Here is a 19,993-nt window from a genome sequence, read left to right as displayed (position 1 = left end):
TTGTGGAATGTTGTATGTTTTCTATGTGCGGACTTGGATATTGAATGTATGGGTATATGCATATACAGTAACTCATCAAACTGTGTACTTAAGATTTTTACACTTTAATATTTACATATATTATTTTAAAAAGCTAAGCAGTATGGAAGTGTACTTGTAAATCAGTCTGTTAGAATGCAGTTAAATAAAGCAGAGCAGCCTCTGGTTCTGATTTTACAATTTATATTTCTGGATTTTAAATGCTGGTTGAGATTTAAAATTAGGTTTCACCCACACCATGGGAATACATTAGAGCTCTGATTTTTAAGATTAGATTCAACAAATGTGTGCCTTTAAATATTTATTAACTTAAAAATAGATCAATGATAATGTTTATCTCGTGCCTTTTGGTTGCCTGTTTTCTAGGACTTGGGGGAAAGTGTTCATTTTTATTTACATCAAAATAAGTTCAGAAAAAAAAATCAGATGGGGGGTATTCATTATTCTATCCATGACTGTGAACTTGTTTATTAAAGCCTTCCAGAAATAAGGGAAGTAGTTGAATGCTTACTATGCTAGCAAAATCCAAATATTGACAGATGTTTTTAGTTCTTCCAAATATGCCAAAAATGTGTGACAGTAGAGTGACATGAAAACATTGGCTATGATGCATAGTGCGTTTGTTTGTGTGTGTGTGTGTGTGTGTGTGTGTGTGTGTGTGTGTGTGTCTGCAGTTGGATGCTTTTTTAAATCGATAACTACTAACTATTAGGATGTGTCATCCCAGAGGGCCCATTGTCTTCACAGAACTCCACTATCGCAGATGAGAGGCCACACATTTCACCCTTGCTTGACTTTAAGAGAAAATGCTGCAAAGCCTGGGGGTTGAGGAGCTGGTTGAGGCCAAGCCTTGCATCCTAGTGGACTGTGTGATGCTGGACTTTCACCTTGATCTTTCCAGGGCTTGGTCTCCTCAGGGGAGCTACTAGTGACTGTGGCTGTGTGCAGTCCCGTGGGGACAGAATGATCAAAGCCGGGAATCTGGGTCTGGCACATGACAGGTGCTCACGCATGGCTCCCCTCCCCTCCTCTTTTCCAGGGCTCTCCTAGACAAAAGCAATGACAGTACACACACACACTGTTGCCTTTTGGCTTGAACAATTCTGTTCATGTATGTCAGATGTAACAAAATATACAATGGTAGGCAGTGGGGGGGTAACGTTTTTTTTTTATTTTTTATTTATTGTTTTTTTCTTTACTATTGGATAGAGCTAATTAAAATTACCTGTGCGATTTATCTGTAGGAATCTACATCTTCCACCCTGGGGATTTTCTTGTTCTTTTTCTTTTTGTAAATGTAGGGATGGAAACCAGAGCTTAAACTATAGTAGACCATCACCCACACACTGTACCACGCCTCCAACAAGTCTCTTTTTCTCAGCATTGGTCTATCTCAGCTACTTGAGGTGATAGACAGCCATTTAGCAGGGGAATCTTATTCTTGGAAAGGATGGCATTCTCTGAATAGGAGATTTACATAGTCACTGGGATACCAGGAATGGTTATTTTTTCCACAAGATTGCTCATCTTGACAGGCTGGTGGGAAATGCTCAGAAACTTCCATGAAAGCAGGACCTCTCATGTGGTTCATGAACAGGCCCCAAATAACTGCAAGAGCCAGCCTGGACGAATTAAAAATAAAAAGCAACTTTTCTGATTCATTGGCCTTCGGAATTGGTTTGTAACTCATAGACTCTCCTTAGAACATAATGATGTCATTTTCATCTCCACAAATGTGGCAGACTCTCCGATCTGAGCTGCGGGGATAGCTTTATGAAATGAAATCGCCCCACAGTGCTTTAAATGGAAAGTGCAGCATCAGCGCCGTGGTGGTATCTGTTCTGGAAGCTAATTGAAATTGCTCTGGCAGATTCCAGAAGCAGATGCTGGGGTACATTTGCTTGTTGGGTCACTTTCTCCACATCCCTTCCCAAATCACTCTGCTGCCCTGGGTTCTAGGAGGGAGAACAGGGCCAGCGGGAGAGGAGTTTGGCTCCTGCCCTCTGTACATGACATATATCTAGTGATGTCATAGGTCTGTCTGTGACTGGCAGGTGCCTTGTGCAATAACGATGTCTGGTTTCCATAACTACCACACGGACTTGTTGGTATGGATTTAATGTAAAAATTTTTAGAAGAAAAAAAACCTCACTAGGTAAGTGAATCATTTAATCTTTAATACCGAGTCTATCATTACACCAATACTCATTTAGTCAGTCGACAGACAGACAGACAGACATCTCTTAAATTGTATCAAGTGCTTAGAATACGGTAGGACATAGTGTTTAAACTTGCCGAATCCTCCCAATAGCCCTATAATCTCTATTTTATAGGTGACATACTGCTGTTACTAAGGCTGAAAGATAAAACAAACAACAACAACCAACTTCCTAGATATTTGTTGAGTGCTGGGAATGTTCTAGACACTTGGCTGCAGAATGAGAACACACAGATTTCTCAGATATGACCTGGCACTCAGACATCAGAGCACAGTAGGAGTGAGGAAAAGTATAGAGCTATCAACATGCCTTTCCTTAAACCCAAAGATGGGTTTAAAATGGCTCAGTGCTGGAGCTGTCCCATGAAGGGACACACGTAGCCCTTAAAGAGGTAGTGGTGGGGTGAGGTTCCCAGGGACCAGGAGACAGGTGGAACTATTGGGGTCTGGGGCTTTCCCAGGATGCTGGTTGGACCTGCAGGAGCATCTGGAGTTGTGGTCCAGGTATAGGATGTCAAAATAAAAAGAAGTCATCAGGAGCTGGACTGCCAGAGTCAGGAGAGTGAGCGCAGAAACTCAGGGGAAATGTACCCTCCAGGCAGCCATGTTGTGAAGAGCTCTGTAATGGTTAATTGTCAGTTGTTGACATGAAGGAGTTTAGAGTCACCTAGAAGATTAACCTCTGAGTGTGTGGCTGAGGGTGTTTACAGGGAGCTTTAATAAAAGACTCACCTGGACATGGCACCATCTCTCATGCTGGGCTGTGGCAGAATAAAAAGGAACAAAGGAGAAAGTGAACTGAGGCTCAGAGTTATCTCCACGCTTCCTGACTACAGATGGAACCCAGCCAGCCGCCATGCCTTCCCTGTCATGATGGACTGTGTCTTCAAACCCTGAGCCAAGACACAACCTTCCTTCCTTAAGTTGCTTTTTTACAGGTACTTTGTCATAGCAACAATAAAAGTAACTAATACAACCCGTCAGTCCCATCAACAGCCAGTGCTTCATGGTTATCTCATCAGCTTGAGCAGCTGCTAAAGTTTGGAACCCATTTCTAATCTACCCATGTCACCTATGAGCACAGTAAAGATAGTTAGAGAAACTGTCCAAGCTTGTTCTTCTTGGCTGCTACATCACTTGAGCAGCATGCTTGGACCCATGGAGTTATCTACTCAAAGAACTGTACATCTTTGGTCCAGTTGATTGTATTATTCATGTTTTAATGTTCCTTCATCTTTCAAAGAGAAAGTATCTCTAGGAAAGTGACAGGGAACAGTGGCTGGGGGGACAAGTGTCTCTTTCTTGAGTGATGTAGCCACTGATAAGTAGCCCAGGCCCTGGTAAACCTCTCATCCATGCTCATTTATCAACCCTAATTAGACTCAGAGGCTCATGCATACAAAGGACATGAAGGTAGAGGATGTGTTGGGAAGAGGGGCTTCTGCAGGAGAATGAAGGGGGTACTGAGAGTGGGGGACTAGGGGGCAGAATGATTAAAGTTCATTATATACATGTATGACACTGCTAAAAATAAACTCAAAAATTACAATATACACTATCAAATGATTAAAAAAATGAAGTCTTCCCCAACTATATCTTTTTGTTGGTGATAGTTTTTATTTGTCTGTTCGTTTGAGACAGGGTTCCTCTGTGTAGCACTGGCTATCCTGAATCTCACTTTGTAGACATGCTGGCCTCAAACTCACAGAGATCCTTCCACCTCTGCCTCATGAATGCTGGGATTAAAGTTGTGTGCCACCACACCCAGCTCCATATCTTTTTAAAAATATAAAATATGAACTCAAGAATGAAAAGAACTAGAAAGTTACTACGTACTTGGAATGAATTTAAATACTTACAGAATATGGCGGGTATCTCTAATTTCCTAGTAGCCAAGATAAAAGGTAAATGTGTTGGGTCATTTGGTTTTCATATCCTGACAGAAATGAAGCACTCCTTGACCTGGGGTGATGCTGAGTTCTGAGTTCTGTGTTCAGATCCTGCATAAATAGACCATTCATAAGACACATTCATGTAAGTGCCTCCCAGGCACTGTGGAAGTCATAGATGAATACAAGAAAAGCCCCTCACTTTCTGTCCTTGATAAATGTTATTAGGCTGAAAATGGTCCCCTTTCTGTCCTCTGTGGTTTCCAAGAACTGTCCCTTCAGAATGACTTACAAAAGAGACCATTCTTGGGGAGCATGTGGCAGAAGGATTGGGGTTCTCCATTTGTCCCAGTCAGCCACCCGGGACCTGGGGGAGCATCTTCTTTTCCCAGTGTCTGGAAAGGCTGGCACAGGGAGACAGGGGTCTACCAAACAAGGGAGATTGCCACCAAGTGGTGATTACTCTATGACGTCATCTCAAGTCCTCTGTGCTCTACCCATCCCTCTCTCTGAAGCTAGGCCCCTGCCCTCTCTGAGGAGTCCTGGTAGACAGTGGGAGTCTTAGTTTCTAGTTCAATGGCATAATTTTCTAATTTAATGATTAAGAGACACACTATCGCCATTTGAATTGTTACATTTTCTACAGGAAGTTTAAAGTATTGAGTCAAAATATATTGAACATTGGTGTTTGACCTTGGGAACCATGTGTAGCCCTCACTGGAAAGAGCAGCCACATTGTTCTTTCTCAGCGTCATGGTGCTCAGCCCCGGCTCAGGGCAGCCCTGTGGATCCCTTCCCTTCTTACTCCCCTCCCCTTCTCTTCCTTACCCTCCCTCCCCACCCCTTTTCTCCCCTCCCTTCTTTTCTCCTCCTTACCATGAACTAACCCTTCCTCCACACCATCACTTTTTGACCTGCTTGCACTGGTTGAGCAATGCCTGGCATACCCTGTTCTCATTCGCTTCTGCCCCATCTCCCTGTCCAGGAAACACCCCTCATCGATTCAATCTCATCTCCATCTTATTCCTGAAGGACTCTTCAGCAGGCTGACCATGACCCCTCGCCTGAGCTCAGCGGTCCGAATGAGAATTGTAACTTCACAGTAGCTAGTTTGCACTCTTGTGTTTTGTTGTTGTTGTTGTTTGTTTTGTTTTGTTTTTATACTCATATTTACTTCATGTAAAAACCTGGGCCTTCAAGGACTATATAGAGAGGGGGAGATGAGAGCCAGGTATAGCTAATTCTGCTTCAAGGCCAGCATATCAAATGCATGACATAAATTACTAAGGGAGGACCACACAGAGGACATGAGGAGACAGCATGAAGGAGACTGTTCTGAGCACAGCTTCCTCACCAGTGTGCTGGATACTGGAGAATTTCTGGGCTGTCCCGTTGGCAAGCAGCTCACTGGAGGGACTTGGCTGGCTTTGAACTTTATCTTGGTGGGTTGTGCTAAGAACAGCATTCCCTCTGTGGATTGCCTGCTATGAAGACAGGAAGAATACTTTCTAGTAGAAGGATGAGATGTAGCCATTGTAATTGTGTGTGTGTGTGAAGTTAGAAGGCACACACAAGGAGTGAAGTGTGGTGGTGGTATGATTATAGTCCCAGCACTTAGGAGACAGAGGCAGGAGAATTGCTACAAGGTCAAGATCAACCTTGGTTATAGAGTAATATCCTGTCTTAAAACAAAACAATAACAAAACTCAAAAGTAGAAGATAAAAAGGAGAAATGGTAAGATAGAAAATGAATCATGGCTCTCCCTCTCCCCTCCTCTGTCTTCGCCTCTCTCCTCCCCTACATGTGTGGAGAGCAGTAGGAAATTAGCCCACTTGCCAGTAGGCACTAGGAAAGGTGAGTTGGTTTGACACCATACATGGTCTCTGAGGTCGAGCTAATGAGTGTGAATCTTACTTTCAAGATGGAGGAGTCAGTTCACCTGTCAGAAGCAAAACAGAATGATGTCATCTCAGCAGAGCTTTAGAGACAGACCTACATCCTTCTCGGGCCACAAGGAGAGAGGCTGTGGTGATGAGAAGACCTCAGGGGACATTTTCAAAGTTTCACAAGTAAGAAGCAGACATGCAATAAGACAGCAATGATGAGATCACAAGGCTGGGAGGATGCAGGGGGTGGGAGGGTGGTGGGGGGAGGTAATTTCACACAGTCATGGGACTTGATACAAGAGGAAGGAAGCAATGTACCAATCAAGAAGGAGGCAGGACAATAGAGAGAGTGAGGTTGGGGAGCTTGAGCCTGGAGGCTGGGAGAACGCTTATACTGGCCAAGTGACATCCTCCCTCTGTCTTGCCGAGTCAAAGCCATTTCCTGGCTCCACTGAATGACTTAGGATTGGCTTGAGCCCATCAGTAAGAGTCTGAGGAGAGGAATGACCTAGTTCTCCTTAACAAGCTCTATAAAAAGAAGCCAGCTGGGGCCCTGGGATGGCTAGCCTTGCCAGTACAAGGACCTGAGTCTATTTCCCAGAACCTGTGTTTTATAAAAAGCCAGCAGGGGCTGTGCACGCTTACAATTCCAGTGCTTAGGAGGCGGAGATGCGAAGCCAGCTAGCTTTGTCTACTTGTTGAGTCTCAGCCCAGTGAGAAACCCTGCCTCAAAAAAGGAGGTGAAAAACACTTGCGGAAGGACACCTGAACCATTCTTCTGGCCTCTAAATGCATGCATACTCATACCCTGCACCCACCACATACATACAAGGCGACGGGGGCTCCTGAATAAAAGAAAGTAGCTAAGAGGTAGCTCTAATGGATGCTGGTTTCTTGCCTGAGGTAGGGGTAGACCTCTTTGGTCCACAAAGAGGATTTCAAGAGCCTCATGAAGGAACCAATCTGAAGTCAGGGCATTTTTGGTTTGGGATGCAGCATGGAACCAGGAATCGGGAAACTGTCCCACAGAGAGACTGCATGTGTGTTTTCTGTTAGTGTTTGGTTGCTCACAGCCAGACATATCAGATCTAATAAAAACAACAACGCACAAGAATAGGAGAAGGGACGAGAGAGACATGGTTGCGGATTGGGGAGCTTCAGGCTGAAGACACAGGATCAATAAATAATATTTACCCTAATTTTTTCTAGTCATGCAGGCTTTATCATCTAAGTTTATGGTGTATAAAATGTTATTGCCTATGAATCCCACATAGAATTATTAATTCAAGCTAATTAGTCCACTCATCTCCTCACCAACTCAGCCCCTTTTTGTGATGAGGATACTCAAAATGCACTCTTACCTTTTCCCCTTCCTCTCCTGGTAGTAACATCTCCCAGGATGGGCAGGGTTCTTACTACCCAGTCTTCTCTATGCATATCACAGAGATCACAAGCCTCAGGCTAAGGGTGCTAAGGCAGTGGGTCTCTGAAAGGGTTGCCCTCCAGGATTGCCAAGGCTGAGAGAATGCTATATTACTTCCCATTCCTGGTAGCAACTCTTCCTCTACTTCTCAGGAGACAGAGCAGGAAGAGGACTGTCCAACCACACCTCTTGTTCCGGAAGCCCACCCACACCCCAGGTTACTTGGATCTGGGCCCACATTCTTAAATAGGCAATCTGGCCTGCTTAATGAGCCACCCAGGACTTTTTATAAACATGGAGCTGGGGAAGGGGAGAATAACAATTAGGAGGGGTCCTTGCGTGCCTCACAGAAACTCTAGAACATATCTCTGACCTCCAACACTTAATATAGCTTTTTCCCTTTTGACATGAGTGGGGTCTTGCTGAATAACTAGCCACACATGACAAACACCTTCAATGCTAAAATCATTATTCAAATGTCAAAGCACTTTAATATAAACAATGCCTTTCCAGATTTGGGGACATATGGCATGCTTTGAACTGTAGTAAATTTTCAGGGTCTTGCCATTCCCCTGCAGAGTCGGCTCCAGGCAGTGGAGATGGAGGGGCCTGATAGCATCTTTACTATTTCCATGACTGATCTTCCTGTTAGACCATGTTCACTAGAGGAAATCATATAACGCCGTACTTGCCTGCAACAATTCTTCTGACAACACAAAGTATGGAGTGGGAAATAAAGCTTGGGCCTTGTAACTTTGATGGCACTGTGCCCGGAGCAACTGAAAACCGAAGCTCTCAAAGGGCCAGTGAATTCAACTGAAATGGAATGCATTAGAAAGGTAAAGAATCGGTAAATGGAAGCTGTCTATTACGGTGTTTTAATTAGGTTGAAATTTAACGGAGGCCTGGCTTACTCATTTGATTTTTTTTTTTTTTTTTGATGTTACTGACTTCTTAGGTAAATTCGTTTTGCATTTTTAATTTCTATAACTCTGGAAATTAGAGTAAGAGTCTAGCCATCCAAGCTAGATGGACAACTAACTTAACAGGTGATCCAGCCGAATCAGGGTCTCCAACAGGCTTAAGGGAGGTCCTGGCTCAGTGTGCTCGCCCACCCTACCCCATCCTGCACCCTGAGGTATCAAGCATCTTCCAGCACACACATAGGCCCCAGATCTTCAGCATCACTTCTGTTTAATGGCCTTAATAATTTCACCAATAGGCTAGGCTGTGGAGAGGATGCAGGAAGAGTTTTGAAATTGGCAAACCCACATGTAGTAGCAGTAGTAGTTGTGGGTGTGTGTAGGAATGTTTGTGTTGGGGTACATCCCACATGCCATGGTGTACCTATGTAGGTCAGAGAACAACCTCGGGGGTCAGTCAGTCCTGACATGTCATATTCTGAGGTCGGCTCTCTTTGTTGTTCGTCACTGTGAGAACTGGAGATTCTCCTGTCTCAGTTCTGATCTCCCCATTGGAACACTGGGATTTCAGGAGCTTGAGTTAGGTATCGGACTTTTACATGCTTTCTTGGGGTTTGAACTCAGGTCTTCGCGCTTGCACGGCAAGTGCCTCTATCCATCCATCTCTATGGCCCCGATTTGTCCGCATTTGTAGTGTCACAGTCACTGTGTGTCGGTGTTAGAGGGGACCATGTTTCCTCTCCTCTGACCCTCTGGAGCTGGAAAGGATAAAATCATGCCTATTGCTACTTTCTTTAGTTATTAAGTCTTTTGGCGACTGGGGAAAGCTGGGGGAAGAACCTGGCTCTCCTAGTTTCTGGTCTCACTTCCTTGGAGAAAGTAAAAGGGCAGATGTAGAGAAATAATGAGACAATGGGTTTCATGCATCCCTTCCATGCAAGGTTAGGGGCCCATAGCTGCACCCTCTGTCCTGCATGGCGACAAACTCTGGAACAGAGCCACTCCTGCCCCGTTTTAAGATAGTCTACAAACCATTTTTAGAGGCAGTAAGTACATGAATTCTCTCTCTCTCTCTCTCTCTCTCTCTCTCTCTCTCTCTCTCTCTCTCTTCCCCCTCTCTACTCCCCTCCCAAGATTAATATGTAGCAGTGACCGCCTGTGGCCTTCAGAACTTAGAATGTATACTTGTCTGGTTGTCTCCGGAAGTTTGCTGACATAAGGCCCCATGGCAGCCATGGCAACCCCACATGAATCACAGAATCCCATCTCAGTTCTAGATCGCAGGGGCTCAGCTCTATCTGCATTGTGGGTCATGTCCAGTTCTGACAACCCTATTACATATTCCTTAGCTTGCTTTGTTGTTAGTGGTTGCCTGTGACTGAGTTCTGAACTATGAGACCTAACTGGAGATCTAAGGAGGGCAGCGGGGTGGTTTGGAGAAAGCTCTAGCATTTTTGATTGTTCATTTGGCCTCTCTCACCTCACATCTTTGTGATATGATTGCTGGAGTCACAGCAGCTGTTTTATTATTGTGAAGTAAATGGCCAGAAGATTTCCATGTCATCATTCTTAACATTATCAAATTATCAGTGCTAGTAACCAGATCTCTCAAGATGTCTTGCTGCATGTAAGAAAATCAAATGCCACTTTACTGAAGTCGCTGTAACTCTTTTATCTGTAATTTGTACTCAAATATCTTCTTACTGATGGACCCCGTTTAGCCTCGGCATCTAAATTACTTCCAGGGTCTTTTTCCTCGGAACTCTCTTCAGGTCAGTCCAAAGTTACTGGACATTTTCTGAGCTACATTTTTATCTGCAATTGCTTCTGTTCCTTGTTATATATGCACACAGGCTTAGCTTTGTTATTAAATGAGCTCTATGTATTTTAGATCAGCCTTGGCATTCATGTAACATTTCAGTTTGTAGGTTTCTGAGGTGGGAATGATAACAGCACACACCTCATACGGTCCTTGTGGCTTTTGAAACTGTTCTGTGCTTGCTCGTCCCCTCTCCACCCTCCCTCCTCCTCAGCCCTTTATGGGCTGTTTAATAAAGCAACAAACTTTATTCTATATGTGCCCTAACGGTGGGACGTCAATGGCCTTGGAAGGCTTAGCGTTTTTTTACAGTTTCTTATTAGCATACATTAATTACACACAGTGATGAGTTTCATTTCGTACATATAAATATTTCCCTTTCTTGTCCTTCCCCCCCACTCCAATGTCCTCCTTAACCAGGCCCCCGGGCACCCTCGTTAACTAGTTCCCCACCCCCACCCTCGTGTGTGTGTGTGTGTGTGTGTGTGTGTGTGTGTGTGTGTGTGTGTGTATGTGTAAACCTGGTGAACCAGAGAGTTTCACTGGGGTTACTTACAGGAGCACAGTTAGCACACAGTCCACTTACCAGGAGCCTCACCACTCAAGAGGATGCCCTTGTCATGCACCCCCCACCCCCCATTACTGCCTCAGGGAAGTAAGACTTAACCTCAGCTTCCATGAGAAAAGCAACTGAGGTCTCTTCCTTCTCAGTATAATTCAGCTGAAAATGGACAAAGGGAGATGGGAGAATGCAAAGACAGCAGAGGAAGCGTGTCCTTTCTTGCGGTGTTTCAAGTACCTGGCTGGCCAAGCCACAAAACCACGGAGGAGAGTGACAGGTGATCCGGGGAAGGTGCTGGCTTATTGGAGGCAGTTGGTAGATTTAGGATTTTTGTGCAGGAGGCACCTGAGTGGAATACGTGTGGGGTAGGAATTTTTATCAGACCAATTTCATATTTCTCATAAAGAAACCGTAGGGATTTGACAGGAAAGAGAATCTATTTAGTGAAATTAGGAACTGGGGGAAAAGTGCCTCTTTTTATTTTTTTTTCCGATGATGCCTCAAAAGGAGGAATATTTCTATTGCAATAAATTATTTTTTGATTGCCTCTATTCCTCTTCCTGCTCCACATCCCCACACTGAATGGCGTCATTAAACAGTGCCCGGTGTGAATATTAATGCGAGGCAGAAGAAGGCTGCCAGCCACACACAATGCATTCAAATGTTGGCTTTACATAATTATCCTTTTTCTCCTGTGTTCTTTATGATGCCCAGTCTAGAGTTTGCAGGGCTATCTACTAAATCTGCAGGAAAAATTTTTGTGTTTGGATGACAGCCTAAAATATTGCCAGCCTTCAACCTGGATGAAATTTGTCTCAAAGTGAACATAGGCTACTGGCAAAAATATGAAATTTTATCAGAGTTTCAAAAATACTATTCACACTCCACTGATATTTTACTTGGTGTTATAGATGTTCACTACCACTGGAGCACATTGTTTTATATCTCTATGTGTAAAAAGATTAATAATGCTACCCATTGTATCCCAGTGCCCAGGAGTTGCTCCACAGAGCCACCAAATACTGAGTGCAAAGTCTAGTAAATATTGTTAGTCTCTAAAAAATGCACGGTTCCTCTAGATGAAAACATGTGAGTTGTGGACCAAGGATGCTGCCGACAGGCTTGCTTGCTACCCATTGTACTGTGTTTTCTCTGAAGCTAATGGAGTTTCTTAACTCTGGTCATGGGTTTTAGGTAGGGGGAAAGTCCCAACAGAAAGGGATTACAGTACCATCTCATTCAACACCTTAATAGAAATGAATTGTTGTCTAATATCTCAAAAAGAATTTGAAAGTCATTTTCCTTGGTTATTATTGATCATTGTGACATATTTGTAGATAAAAAAAAAACCCACAATGATTTCCACAGTTTGTCAAATGCAGTCTCAAAAAGGATAAACTTGGGGCTGGAGCAATGACTTAGTGGTTAAGAGTATGTACTGCTCTTTCAGAGGACCTGAATTCAGTTCCCAGCACCCAATTCAGGTAGCTCACAACTGCCTATACCTCTGCTCCAGGATGTGGGATGGCCTTTCCTGGCCTCTGCAAGCATGTGCAATCATGTGCATATACCCACACACAGGCATATCTACAACTGAAAAAAAAAACCTAAAAAATAAATCTAAGAAATGAAAATTTTGCTTCCATTCCAGAGCAGTGAAAGGGAAAATATGAAGTATATTTTGAGAACTGAAATAAAATGAAGAAGCATCATGGAGTCATGAGGATTTTCTAAGATTATTTTCCTTCTGGTTGGGAATACTGTGTATTAGTTACTGTTTTTTTTTTTTGTTGTTGTTGTTGGTGGCAAGAAGCAATTTAAGGGGAGAAAGTATTATTGGGGCTCATTGTTCAGTAGAATACAATCTATCTTGGTCAGAAGCATGACAGGGGTTACAGCTTAGACTGTAGCACTAACCAGGAAGCATCAGTTGAGGCTGGGACCTTGGCACATGGGATGATGGTGCCGCCCACATTCAGAGTGGCCCTGCCTCGCTCAGTTAAACCTCTAGGGAAACACCCTTACAGGCATACCACAAAGTGTGCCTCATTGATACCATATGTATTTCTTAGCCTAATCAGGTTGACAATGAAATGAGTAAGCGTAGTACCAATGAGAGGAAGGTCCATGCAATGGGTCTGAATTTGAAAGGCATTTGTCAGAGGATTTTAGGATGGGAGTATAGAAAGTAGACAAACTTGGCTTCAATCTATGGTTTTCAAAGACTTGTTGAGCACTCAGAACTTTTCTTTTTAAACAAAAGTAAATGGAGAAATGGGTGTGATTTCCCCTCCCCAACCAAAATAAAGAAGAAAAGAAAAATACAAATATATCCTAGGAAGAGGAGAGACATATTCCCCCACCCCACCCTCACCCCCAGAATCTTCTCCCTGCCTCCTCCAATTTATGGAATGCTCTGTGGCATCGAGTAGGAAAATACAGGGTCATGTGACAGAATGCCTATAATCAATGAAGTGACCACCCCCAAGAAGAGAGCATTAGTTCATGGATGACAATTCAGTTCATGTGCTCCAGGCAAACCCCACAGCCTCACCTTCTAGTTCTCTTGTTTCTTATTTTTAAAATGCATCACATGGATAACAATACTGGTGATCTAATTTCTGACAGAAAGCTGGGGAGATATTAGTATATTGGAAGGCCAAAGAAGGCTCAAAGACATCTCAGAAGGGTAGAGTGAATGACAAGGAAATGCAATAAGATGAAATTAAATGGGACTAGACAGAAAGCTCCACCTTTAGGTCAATAAATCAAGTCATACATATTCAAGTCGGGATGTAATTTAGCAGCCCAGGAGAGACAGGCTTGGCATTTCTAGGTGACTTTAAGGGGCATACTAGTCACGGATGAAAGATACAGGGTAGTGAAATAGATGCTCTTCCATCCTTTGAGTGCCAAGGCTCACCGAACTACTGTCCTTAGCATGTTGATAAGAATCATTGAGTTTTTTGCTACCCATGGCTTTGACTCATCAGGAATCCTTGAGCCTCTCTCATCAGCACCTAAGAAATAAAGCCCAGAAGTGGGGTGCGCTCCGCAGGACATAAATGATTTCAGCCGTGATTGTTGGCTTTTCTTAAGGCAAAATAGTTTTGTTTTTTTATTATTTAATGAAAGAAATGATTAAAGGACTAGAGGTGGTTTGGACTGTGGGACTGGGGAATCTAGTGATGACAGGCTGCAGGGCTATTTGACACTTTCCAACACTGAATTAAGTGACCAAACTTGGACGCAGGAATGGTTGGTTGCTTACCACTCTAGTTGGCGGCATGACCTGGGAGAATGGAGCCTAAAAATGAGGTGGACTAAAGTCTCATGCAACAGACAACTTTATTCAGTGCACCAGGCAACTTATACAGTGTTCAATCATAAGGACAAGTCACACATGGCAAAAACATGTTTTCCCACAGAGGCTGTCTTAGTTAGGGTTTCTATTGCTGCAACAAAACACTATGACCAAAAAGCAAGTTGGGGAGAAAAGGGTTAATTTGACTTACACTTCCAGATCATAGTCCTTCATTGGAGGAAGTCAGGACAGGACCTCAAGCAGGGCAGAAAGCTGGAGACAGGAGCTGATACAGAGGCCATGAGGGATCCTGTGTACAGGCTTTCTCCCCATCACTTGCTCAGCCTGCTCTCTTATAGAACCCAGGACCACTAGCCCAGAGGTGCCCTCACCTGTAATGGGCTGGGTTCTCCCCACTATGAATCAATGATTAAGAAAATGGCCTGTAGGCTTGCCTATGGCCTGATCTTATGGAGGTATTTTCTTAATTGAGGATCCCTCCTCTCAAATAACTTTATGTCAAGTTGACATAAAACTGTCTAGCACAGAGATGTATGAATAGCAATAGCTGAAGTAAACTCACTCCTATCTGCTACACCTGGGAGGAGCATGAAAACACATTCCCAGAACAATTCCGTGTTTTGAATAAATTGAGGTCGCAAGACTTGTGTCTTGTTTCCTTAAAGTTTTCTCACAAGTACTCAGAAATCTCCTCACACCATTCTTGGGCCATGTGCTGATGGTTAGTGCTCTTTTACAAATAATAAGTCACAGAACAAATACTCTTTACAAGTGGATGTAACAGGTGTAGAGTAAGTTCCACTTACATCATAAATTTTAACAAGCTATCAAGACAGAATTTTTACATGGAAAGTCTCCTTATTATATCGGTAATCTAAGTACCACTGTTCTTCCCATCATTCCCCGTTCTTGTCTTCCCATGTGCATAGCCACCTTCCAGCCTCCCTTTCCTCCTCCCTTATTTTCTTCGGTCTGCTCACTTTCTCGATGACTAAGCACCTCCCCATGCCAAAGGTACTATAGAATAAAGACATAATAACACATCTCCGATTTGCGCTGACCTCTGGATGACAACGTAAGTCAAATGAGCTGATAGTGGTCACCCGGTCCAGAAGTGCAGACTCATGATCCCAGCCCTGAGGGAGCTGCAGGAGGAACGCACATTCCAGGTTAGCCTGGGCCCGTAGCACATCTTACCTCAGCAAAGCAAACTGAAAATAAAAGAAGACATAGAGGTTAATTTTAATTGGCATTTCTGATTTTTTTTTTAGTGTTGTTTTTTTAGGGAATACACAAAGCAGAGTGCAGCCCATTCCGTGCTGAGGGCCACATGCACGGGCTACCGTGTGTTAGAGGCCAACCTCCCGGCTTTTCAGCTGTGAAACTGTAGTAATTATCAGCAATAGGCTTTCGCCATGGTTACCCGGTACTTGTGTTGAAAAGCGGGGGAACTCCAGCTGGCAAGTCCTGCTGTCACTTGCTTTTGGTGAGGTTTCCTGGCTGCAGGGCTCCTTCAGGTTGTGATTTCTTATTCCTCTGACACCAGGAGGGAAAGCAGCAATGACACCTACCAACTCACTTGGTTGCTAAGGACCGAGCATGACGTGGGCATCCTTGCTCACTCCTGTGCCCTGCAGCCTGGCATGGTCTAGAGATGGCCTTAGGGAGGACGCTTACACCCCCGGGGCTGACAACTGTTTTTCCATTAAAGAAAACTCTTGACATTAGTATGGAGGGGATTTCCCGTGGAGGCTAGCAGACAGTAGTTCCTGTGAAAGGGCTGGAATCTTACACAGATGATAAAAAAAATTGTAGACAATGATTTTTTAAAAAATTTGAGCCATCGAGCGAGCGCTGCTGATTTTCTCTTTTTGCATCTTGCATTTTATGTTTCATGTGCTCAAAAATATTAATTTGCTCCTTTTGCCTTGGCTTAGCATTTGAAGGTACAGTCCATCGTGGCAGGCAAGGAGGGTGTGGTCACAGGAGTATGAGGTAGCGGGGCACACTGCCCTACAATGAAGGAGCAGAGATAGATGAATAATGATGCTCAGCCTCCCCTTTCCTTTTCATTGAATTCAGAGCCCCTGCCCATGGAACGGTACCACTCTTACTAGGGTGGGTCTTCCCATCTCAATTAACCTCATCAGAAAATTCCCTCACAAATAGGTTAGGTGGGGAGAAGATGGAATGGAATGAGAGAAGTGGTTTATTGTACAGGATGAAATGGTCATGACATTGAACCAGGAAAAACAGAACAAGGACACAAACACTTCTCCTTATCAGGTCACTGTGGGATGGCGCATGGGGGGGGGTGGGGGAGCTGACGAATAGCTTGATAAGTGGGGTCACGTTAAGGCTGTGTAAGAGCCAGAATTTTAGGATACTAATCACAGATAATAAAATCTATGATTTTTTTTGGGGGGGGGGAATGGACAGCTGTGTATATAGTGTCTTGTTTCTTTAGTGTATGTAGATATCCTGAAATTATTGAAATTTGACATAAAAATCAGTTGTCATTGAAATTTTGATACTTTGTTACCATCTTTATCCACCCCATCACTGTTGTCACCAGAGACCACAATCATCATTTGGAACATATATTAGATGTTGTGAAAGACATCCATGTCTTGGTGCTTATAGCACTCTGTGAAAACAGTCATGTGAGTGATAGTGCTAATGTTTTCCAGATTCATGTGTGAGAAAAGTGATACTGTATTTAGAACTATGTTAGACTGGCTCTGATGTCCATATGCTCTTCTAAAGTAAGCTGTAAATCTCAAACTTTTAGCCTTGTTTCTGTTTATTTTGACTTCATGTTGTTTTTACTATTATGATTATTTGAATAATTGTTAGCAAATGTTTGAGTATAATAAATCCACATTCTTCTTACTGTGATGAGTACTTTAATTACGCCATTAATGTGGTTGTACATGACTGGCTTTAGGCAACAGAATAGTGGGAACATGTAGGCAGAGACTTATATGTGCTTATACACATTGACTTGCCTTCCATGAGTTGGTGAAATAGCATGAAAAGATGATTCCAGACACGTACGTACAAGCTACGACATAAATCTGAAATATCCTCCATAGTCTTGTGCTTCAAACACTTGTTTCCTAGTTGCTAGAACTATTTTGGAAGCTTAGAACCTTCAGAAGGTAGGCCTACCTGGTGGAAATAGGCCACTGTTGAAGAGAGATTGGCTTTGAAAGTTTAAGCACCTCTCCTGTTCTATTTCCTGGTCCATTGTGCTGTAAAATCCCTCTGCTATACATTGTTGACACCATTAACCTATCTGTCCTGCAGGAATGGATGGAAACTTCTGAGATTGTGAGCCAGAAGAAATCTCTCCTTTAAGTTGTTTGTGTCTAGTATTGGGCAGAGCAATAAGAAAACAAATTAAAAACATGGTACTAGAGTAGTGCTGTTGATGACTTCCCCTGGACCTGACCATGTGTTTCTTAGGACTTTGGAGCTGGTTTGTGTGAGGAATGTGGAAGAGCTTGGAGATGTGGGCTAGGGAAGCTCGAGAGTCCTGTATGCAGAGCATGATGGGTAGGTAATACTAGTAGGTGTGGTTACCTGCTCCGGTTCAGCTAAGTGGCACATCGGTTCTCCTTAAACCTTGCATTTAATGGAATAGCCTCATCCCAGCTTCGCTGACCCTGAGAGTCTCTGCCAATCTCCAGTTTCTGGTCTCTAAAGTAGAAATAACAGTAACAAGTCATTGCCCTTGGGGTAGTTTCAGAGATGAATGAACTAAGCTGACTTGAACCCTATTTTGCCCTTTTGACGTATAAGGTTGCAGGCTGGAGAGCTGTAATTATCTTGTTGCCCTCCAAATACATCCAGGTATTTGCAAGGTATTCTGTCTTGTCTTAGAAAAACATGCAGCCCCACTGGCAAGACTTTTCATTTTGAAAAATAAAAAGAAACCCTTCGTCTCCTAGCCTCTCTGAGCCCACCTTTGTGCAATGGAATGGTTTTTGCTGTGGTGGGGATGGGAGGACTCATGTTCATGCTCGCTCCTCTGCACAGCTGCTCCTTGAGGATAATAAATGCTACTCTGTCAGTGGAACGCTTTCCTGGGTGTGATTTAAGCATCTTTCTTCTCATAAGCAAGTTCTGCTTCTTTTCTTCCATTTTAAACCAATTTAATACTTTTGTTCAGACCAGCCATTATTAATTTCTCTCCTGCACATATTTCAAATTCCTCACATGACAGTTTTGAGAAACTAATGAAAATTAGAGTGTGTTAGCGTATTGCATTCCTACAGAGACCCACTAATACATTCAATTATACTCCTTAATAGTAATAGAGGCTACAGAGGGAAGCTTTGCCATTTATACCTACTTGCTCCATTTTGTGTGTGTGTGTGTGTGTGTGTGTGTGTGTGTGTGTGTGTGTGTGTATACACGCATGTGTGCTCTTCCTCTCTCTGCCTCCCTCCCTCCTTTTCCCCTTAGCAGATAGTTGGGGAAAATCTAGCATAATGCAAAGGAAAAGCCATTTGAGGTGGTTTTTTATGAAGTGGCTCTTTGTGAAAATGTATCACTTCTTAATATGAAGCACGATGAAGGAGACGCATATAACTCACTTATTATTTGTCAGCTAGGAACATTAGTCCATTTATCTACATTTCTGAAAATCTTCTTGCTCACCAAAGGCTTCAAAGGAATTACATAAAGATACTTTTCTCCCTAGATGCATACTTTAGCAATTTGATTTTGTTTTAAAGTAGCATAATTACATTGTCTCCATCCATTCTGTAAATCACAGCCCCTTTGGGAATGCCTTTGAAAATCATAATGAGGGAGGAAAGACACTGGTACCTAGTATGTAATCATGGTTTGAGTCTTGGTCTGCCCAGCAGGGCTGGCCCAGGGCTTAGTGGTATCATTTTGAGACAGGTGAACTTGAGTAACTGTTAGTCAAGTTATTTTCTTACAAATGAACATGGAGGGCTTTATATTTTCATAGCTTATTATGGAATAAATTAAATGCATATTTTATCCTTCCTAAGTCTGTCAATTTCATGTTTTTAGTCTTAGATGATGACTTTCTAGAACTTTAGGACCCTATCATTACATTTATTCCAGACAATCTTCATATCCATTTTGACAAAATAGTACTAAAACATTCTTTTCCTAGATAGTGGTGTAGTAGCCTAGTGCTTTCAAATTCTTGTGTCAGAGCACGCATGGCTTATTTTTTCATTTAGGTGGGCTAGTTAAGATAGATGTACAAATATTTCAGCTTATCTGCGCAACTTCTGGGCCAGACATTGCACTGTATATTATGGTTTCAAAGAGAGATAAAGCAAAGAGTGATCTTTAATGTGTAAGTTGTAAGTATGTGGCAAATAAAGTTATTCAGATTCTAGCTAAGCATTTTTACATTTTTTCTAATTTCACAAATTGTTCAAGGAAGCTAGAATGTCTAGCTTGGATGTAACTACAATTCCAGTCTAAAACTAAAGCTGCCATTGCAACAGTTAACTCAATACAAGCCACATTTAATGAAGTTGCTGATTAAAAAACAAAACAAAACAAAAAAAAACAACTGATTCTATTTATCTTTGAAAGTAGCTATATTTCCAAGACAAAGTTACTGCAGCTCTATCACTAGCCTCAATGACCCCCTCAAAGACCAGCAGAGGGGCTAGGAAGAATGTAGCTCCTGTTTGAGGTCCCCAAGGATCATGGCTCAACCCAGCTCAGTAGGCTCATGGAAGGTGTAAGTCTACTGTCTCCCCTGTGATGCTCATTCCTTTTGTCAACCTCCGATCTGGAGGACTCTCAAGAGCAGGGCATTGCCTAATTCTGTTCCTGTAGGCCTTCCTGAATAGAAGAGCTAGGGAAAGTGCTGGGAAACTCTCTCTTTGTGTCTTTTCCTGCAAAGACG

General features: G+C 43.0%; 1 protein-coding gene and 1 long non-coding RNA gene across 2 annotated transcripts in view; one reads left to right on the top strand and one right to left on the bottom strand.

The window, feature by feature from the left end:
• Samd5 (sterile alpha motif domain containing 5) overlaps positions 1-19,993 on the top strand; it is a 203,522-nt gene that overhangs the window by 94,518 nt on the left and 89,011 nt on the right. The gene's annotated exons all lie outside the window — the stretch shown is intronic.
• Positions 14,090-16,333, bottom strand: LOC128118411 (uncharacterized). The gene is made up of 2 exons (XR_008221192.1): positions 15,509-16,333; positions 14,090-15,296 (listed from the first exon to the last, which is right to left on the bottom strand). It is a non-coding gene; the product is annotated as an uncharacterized LOC128118411 (long non-coding RNA).

This window comes from Peromyscus californicus, unplaced genomic scaffold, assembly GCF_007827085.1.
Source record: "Peromyscus californicus insignis strain IS unplaced genomic scaffold, ASM782708v3 Scaffold_22__1_contigs__length_63687245, whole genome shotgun sequence".
Lineage (NCBI taxonomy): Eukaryota > Metazoa > Chordata > Mammalia > Rodentia > Cricetidae > Peromyscus > Peromyscus californicus.
The sequence above is the reverse complement of the archived record's forward strand: the minus strand, read 5'-3'. Positions and strand labels throughout refer to the sequence as shown.